This window comes from Panulirus ornatus, chromosome 65 (genome assembly GCF_036320965.1).
Source record: "Panulirus ornatus isolate Po-2019 chromosome 65, ASM3632096v1, whole genome shotgun sequence".
Taxonomy (NCBI): Eukaryota; Metazoa; Arthropoda; class Malacostraca; order Decapoda; family Palinuridae; genus Panulirus; species Panulirus ornatus.
The window spans coordinates 21994887-22001811 of NC_092288.1; positions in this window are offsets into that span (position 1 = coordinate 21994887).

Consider the following 6925-nt stretch of genomic DNA (forward strand, 5'->3'; position numbering starts at 1 on the left):
TCACCAGCCAGTCTACCTACCTCAGTCTATTTCTTTGATGCTGTCCCTCTGCGAACCACTCCAGCGTCTCAAGTCCCTTGTGGAGCACGTCTATTTTTTTCTCTCTCTCTCTCTCTCTCTCTCTCTCTCTCTCTCTCTCTCTCTCTCTCTCTCTCTCTCTCTCTCTCTCTCTCTCTCTCTCTCTCTCTCACACACACACACACACACACACACGCACCCTTGCCTCGTCCTGTGCCAAATGTTACTACGAAGGACATAAAACCCGTTTTTCTATTCTTGCAAGACCCAGCTTCTCCCCGTTTTCTAAGAAAGATCTTAAACAAGAAAAAACGGCCGTCAAAATTCAGCGAAAAACATCACTTAAACGACAAAGGGGAAGGGGAGAACGTCATACAACCATCACGTCTGGAAGGGTCATCGTCGCGTTGTTTGTCAGAGGTAAAAGAGGGCTAAAGGGCATCATATAAGTCATGATAATGCTTTCCGACGGCCTTATTTAGAATAATTCATCGCTTCCGTTTTCGTTGAGTGCGAGGCCATCGTAACAGGGGTGACTAGTGTATATTGCTGTGCAGCTATTATTCCAATGCTGTGTATTAAATTGTGGCATAACTTTGATGAAAGCTAAAGAGGTTGATGCTTCCTATGTGTGTGTGTGTGTGTGTGTGTGTGTGTGTGTGTGTTTATTGTCCTTTAGTAGCTTTATACAGAGCATTATATCGTAAACCATTAAACTAGATCATATTCTATTAATTAGATATATAGATGGGTCGTAATCAAAACCATTTGTCATCAGTTCACTGAAAGATCTTGAAGCGTCGGGTCAAATTCCAACACGAACACAAGGAGAATAACCTCTATAGCTTTTTTTCTCTTTAACTCGTTCTCCCAATGCTGGATTATCCCCCTGGATAATCTTTTTTTCCCCTAAGTAAGATTCACAACCAAGTTTATGAACAGGATGAGGGAAGGGGAAACCCCCACTTAAGTGCCTCCAGTTATCAATAAATTCTCAAGGGGGAAAGTATTGTTACGGAGCAAATTATCTACACAAAGGGAATATCCAGACAGAAACAGACCATTGGATCCTCTCGAAACTGTGTCTGACAGAGGGAGAGAAGAGGAACTTCACGCACTGGTGTTGGAGAGAAGAGGAACTTCACGCATTGGTGTTGCAGAGAAGAGGAACTTCACAGATTGGTGTTGGAGAGAAGAGGAACTTCACATATTGGTGTTGGAGAGAAGAGGAACTTCACACATTGGTGTTGGAGAGAAGAGGAACTTCACGCATTGGTGTTGGACATTGTAAAAGATATACAGATGATTTAAAGTGTTGGAGCTAGAAAAGACGCGCCAATAATGAGAAGTCATAGACCACGAAGCTTTCCCAACCTACTCTAATTGGTGAATGACCTTCCCCATATGTTAACAACCTCGTTAAGGAAGGGGGACTTGGCCCTCATTCGAGGTGTTGTCAAACCAGTGGAAAAAAAAAGAAAAGTCAGACGTATTGATTGGCTTGTTTACATTGTAGCCACTGGAGAGTCCACAGTGGAAGGAACCACTGAAGAATTATCCCATTAGGGTAATTAAGGTGAGAAGATTAATTACGTGTCTTGATACGTTCGAATCTCAAAGATAATGTTATACTACTACAACCACGAGTTAGTTGTTATTTATTGTTGTTGGAATATATATATATATATATATATATATATATATATTCCATAAACATTGTTTACATCAATGTACATGACAATTCGCTCATGTGATGGCTGGACTGAGTGTAAGTCGGCCCCTCAAACATCGCCTTAGAATTCGCAAGACTTGAGGAGGGGGAAGGGAAAACGTTGATAGGGGGGGGGGGGGGGGGGGGTGGGGGAGTGATAGAAGAGTTGTGGTGGTGGTGGTAGGTGGGGGTCGTCTTCGTCGTTTCCCCCAAATCTTTTGGGGGTGATTGAGGAGGGGGGTGTTGGTGTTGGGATGGGGGGGGAGTGTCCTAGCCAGTGTGGAGCTGGTCCCAGCTATTTACTCTGTAAACAGAAGCCAACTCTCGCCTAGCGACGCCACGCCATGTAAATGGCAGAAGAGAAATTAAAAGTAGAATCGTTTTTGTCTCTTTGGACGGCCCGTGTGCCATTGTGGCCCGGGTATTTATATATGTGGGAGCTGGTCGGGTGCATGGCCAGGGGAGGCGGGCTATGATATCAGGCGAGGCTAGGTGGGCTATTGTTTGGGGTAGGCTAGGTGGGCTATTGTTTGAATGAGGCTAGGTGGGCTATTGTTTGGGCGAGGCTAGGTGGGCTATTGTTTGGGCGAGGCTAGGTGAGCTATTGTTTGGACGAGGCTAGGTGGTATATTATTTGGGCGAGGCTAGGTGTACTATTGTTTTGGTGAGGTTAGGTGGGCTATTCTTTGGGTGAGGCTAGGTGGGCTTTTGTTTGGGTGAAGCTAGGTGGGCTATTGTTTGGGCGAGGCTACGTGGGCTATTATTTGGGCGAGGCTAGGTGGGCTATTGTTTGGGTGAAGCTAGGTGGGCTATTGCTTGGGCAAGGCTAGGTGGGCTATTATTTGGGCGAGGCTAGGTGGGCTATTGTTTGGGGAGGTTAGGTTGGGCTATTGTTTGGGAGGTTAGGTGGGCTATTGTTTGGGTGAGGCTAGGTGGGTTATTGTTTGGGTGAGACTAGGTGGGCTATTGTTTGGGCGAAGCTAGGCCGGCTATTGTTTGGGCGAGGCTAGGTGAGCTATTGTTTGGGTGAGGCTAGGTGGGCTATTTTTGGGTGAGGCTAGGTGGGCTATCCTTTGGGCGATGGTAGATGGGCTACTGTTTGGGGGAGGCTAGGTGGGCTGTCCTTTGGGTGAGGTTAGATAGACTATTCTGTCAGGCTAGGCTACGTGGACCGTTTTCTTCGGGCTAGTCTAGGTGGATTATTCCTTCAGGTAAGGGATAGGTGGGATATTTTTGGGCTAGGCTAAGAAGGCTTTAGCTTTTATGTGAGGCTAGTTGATCTATTCTCCTATATGAGGCTAGCTAGCGAGCCTATTCCTTCGAGCGAGAGGAAGTATCCTATCCTTCCCTGGAGGACGACGTATGTAGGCTAGGCTCTCGTGCGGGGATAGGTAAGTCAGCTGTGCTACTCTGCATGTCATTATTACAGTGTGTCGGTACAGAGGGCCATGTGTCCTTGTTATAGTGTGTCGGTACAGAGGGCCATGTGTCCTTGTTATAGTGTGTCGGTACAGAGGGCCATGTGTCCTTGTTACAGTGTGTCGGTACAGACGGCAATGTGTCCTTGTTACAGTGTGTCGGTACAGAGGGCCATGTGTCCTTCTTACAGTGTGTCGGTACAGAGGGCCATGTGTCCTTCTTACAGTGTGTCGGTACAGAGGGCCATGTGTCCTTGTTACAGTGTGTCGGTACAGAGGGCCATGTGTCCTTGTTACAGTGTGTCGGTACAGAGGGCCATGTGTCCTTGTTATAGTGTGTCGGTACAGAGGGTCATGTGTCCTTGTTATAGTGTGTCGGTACAGAGGGCCATGTGTCCTTGTTACAGTGTGTCGGTACAGAGGGCCATGTTTCCTTGTTACAGTGTGTCGGTACAGAGGGCCATGTGTCCTTCTTACAGTGTGTCGGTACAGAGGGCCATGTGTCCTTGTTACAGTGTGTCGGTACAGACGGCAATGTGTCCTTGTTACAGTGTGTCGGTACAGAGGGCCATGTGTCCTTCTTACAGTGTGTCGGTACAGAGGGCCATGTGTCCTTGTTACAGTGTGTCGGTACAGAGGGCCATGTGTCCTTCTTACAGTGTGTCGGTACAGAGGGCCATGTGTCCTTCTTACAGTGTGTCGGTACAGAGGGCCATGTGTCCTTGTTACAGTGTGTCGGTACAGAGGGCCATGTGTCCTTGTTACAGTGTGTCGGTACAGACGGCAATGTGTCCTTGTTACAGCGTGTCGGTACAGAGGGCCATGTGTCCTTGTTACAGTGTGTCGGTACAGAGGGCCATGTGTCCTTGTTACAGTGTGTCGGTACAGAGGGCCATGTGCCCTTGTTACAGTGTGTCGGTACAGAGGGCCATGTGCCCTTGTTACAGTGTGTCGGTACAGAGGGCCATGTGTCCTTGTTACAGTGTGTCGGTACAGAGGGCCATGTGTCCTTGTTACAGTGTGTCGGTACAGAGGGCCATGTGTCCTTGTTACAGTGTGTCGGTACAGAGGGCCATGTGTCCTTGTTACAGTGTGTCGGTACAGAGGTCCATGTGTCCTTGTTACAGTGTGTCGGTACAGAGGGCCATGTGTTCTTGTTACAGTGTGTCGGTACAGAGGGCCATGTGTTCTTGTTACAGTGTGTCGGTACAGAGGGCTATGTGTTCTTGTTACAGTGTGTCGGTACAGAGGGCCACGAGCCCTTGTTACAGTGTGTCGGCACAGAGGGCAATGTGTCCTTGTTACAGTGTGTGTCGGTACAGCGGTCCATGTGTCCTTGTTACAGTGTGTCGGTACAGAGGGCCATGGGTCCTTGTTACAGTGTGTCGGTACAGAGGGCCATGTGTCCTTGTTACAGTGTCGGTACAGAGGGCCATGTGTCCTTGTTACAGTGTGTCGGTACAGAGGGCCATGTGTCCTTGTTACAGTGTGTCGGTACAGAGGGCCATGTGTCCTTGTTACAGTGTGTCGATACAGAGGGCCATGTGTCCTTGTTACAGTGTGTCGGTACAGAGGGCCATGTGTCCTTGTTACAGTGTGTCGTTACAGAGGGCCATGTGTCCTTGTTACAGTGTGTCGGTACAGAGGGCCATGTGTTCTTGTTACAGTGTGTCGGTACAGAGGGCCATGTGTTCTTGTTACAGTGTGTCGGTACAGAGGGCCATGTGTTCTTGTTACAGTATGTCGGTACAGAGGGCCATGTGTTCTTGTTACAGTGTGTCGGTACAGAGGGCCACGAGTCCTTGTTACAGTGTGTCGGTACAGAGGGCCATGTGTCCTTATTATAGTGTGTCGGTACAGAAGGCCATGTGTCCTTGTTACAGTGTGTCGGTACAGAGGGCCATGTGTCCTTGTTACAGTGTGTCGGTACAGAGGGCCATGTGTCCTTGTTACAGTGTGTCGGTACCGAGGGCCATTTGTCCTTGTTACAGTGTGTCGGTACCGAGGGCCATTTGTCCTTGTTACAGTGTGTCGGTACAGAGGGCCATGTGTCCTTGTTACAGTGTGTCGGTACCGAGGGCCATTTGTCCTTGTTACAGTGTGTCGGTACAGAGGGCCATGTGTCCTTGTTACAGTGTGTCGGTACAGAGGGCCATGTGTTCTTGTTACAGTGTGTCGGTACAGAGGGCCATGTGTCCTTGTTACAGTGTGTCGGTACAGAGGGCCATGTGTTCTTGTTACAATGTGCCGGTACAGAGGGCCATTTGTTCTTGTTACAGTGTGTCGGTACAGAGGGCCACGAGTCCTTGTTACAGTGTGTCGGTACAGAGGGCCATGTGTCCTTGTTACAGTGTGTTGGTACAGAGGGCCATGTGTTGGTGTTTACATAAACAGCTATTTGTGAACGCTGCAGCTGTTCTTCATATGTTCAGCATGCCCCACGTGGGGGGTGCGCTGGCAACATTCTTACGCGTCTCAGAGAAAAGGATTGTGCAAAATCAGGTACTACGGTAAATATATATATATATATATATATATATATATATATATATATATATATATATATATATATATATATATATATATATATATATATATATATATATATGTGTGTGTGTGTGTGTGTGTTCCTATGAGTCCACGGGGAAAATGAAACACGATAAGTTCCCAAGTGCACTTTCGTGTAATAATCACATCATTAGGGGAGACAAAAGAGAGAAATATTACAGCCATTTGTTATACAACGAAGAGACGTAGCTAGGACGCTATGTATGCAAAAAAAAAATAGCTTAATAAACAGGAAAATGAAGCGTACAACGTAATGCGCACAACGTAATGCAACACGTATACAGCGACATCTCATGGCGGAGACTGGACTTGGTTGCCTCTATATAGAGTTGTCGTTAACATGAACACACTGGTGGCTTTGACAGGGTCATGATATCGTGTGGTTCGTCCAGCACTATCGTCTTCCTTCACGAGTTCTGTCTCGCCCAGCATCACACACGATCCTTGCTTTCAGTCCCGGGGTTAGGAGGAGGAGGCTGGGCTGGGCTGTAGAAGGTCAGTTTGTCCAAGGTATACAGTGTCACACCTCCTCGAATTATCCCATTACGTCATTTTTGAGCCCCTCCCACATACGCCACCATAAGTCCCTGGGTAAGTCTGTCTCCTTGGGTCCTGCTAGACGGCTTAGGAAGGTACTCCTGCCTCCGTTATCTCCCATCGTCGACCAACTTGGTAAAGTGTGAGAGATGAGATCGGGGATATTGTGGACGCTGAAGGAGGTTTCTCGTCTTCAGGAGGGACTTGCCTTACCATTGTTTGGCGCGCGAGGATGGTGTTGCACCCCAGCAGGTGTTAAGGGGGTGTGGGGGACATTGGGCAATACCTCAGCTGGTAGCCAAGATGTAGGACCTGTGAGTACAGACAGAGGGAGAGAACATTCTCTCTCTCTCTCTCTCTCTCTCTCTCTCTCTCTCTCTCTCTCTCTCTCTCTCTCTCTCTCTCTCTCTCTCTCTCTATATATATATATATATATATATATATATATATATATATATATATATATATATATATATATATATATATATGTATATATATACATATATATATATATATATATATATATATATATATATATATATATATATATATATATATATATATATATATATATATATATATATTTTTTTTTTTTTTTTTTTTTTGCTTTGTCGCTGTCTCCCGCGTTTGCGAGGTAGCGCAAGGAAACAGACGAAAGAAATGGCCCAACCCA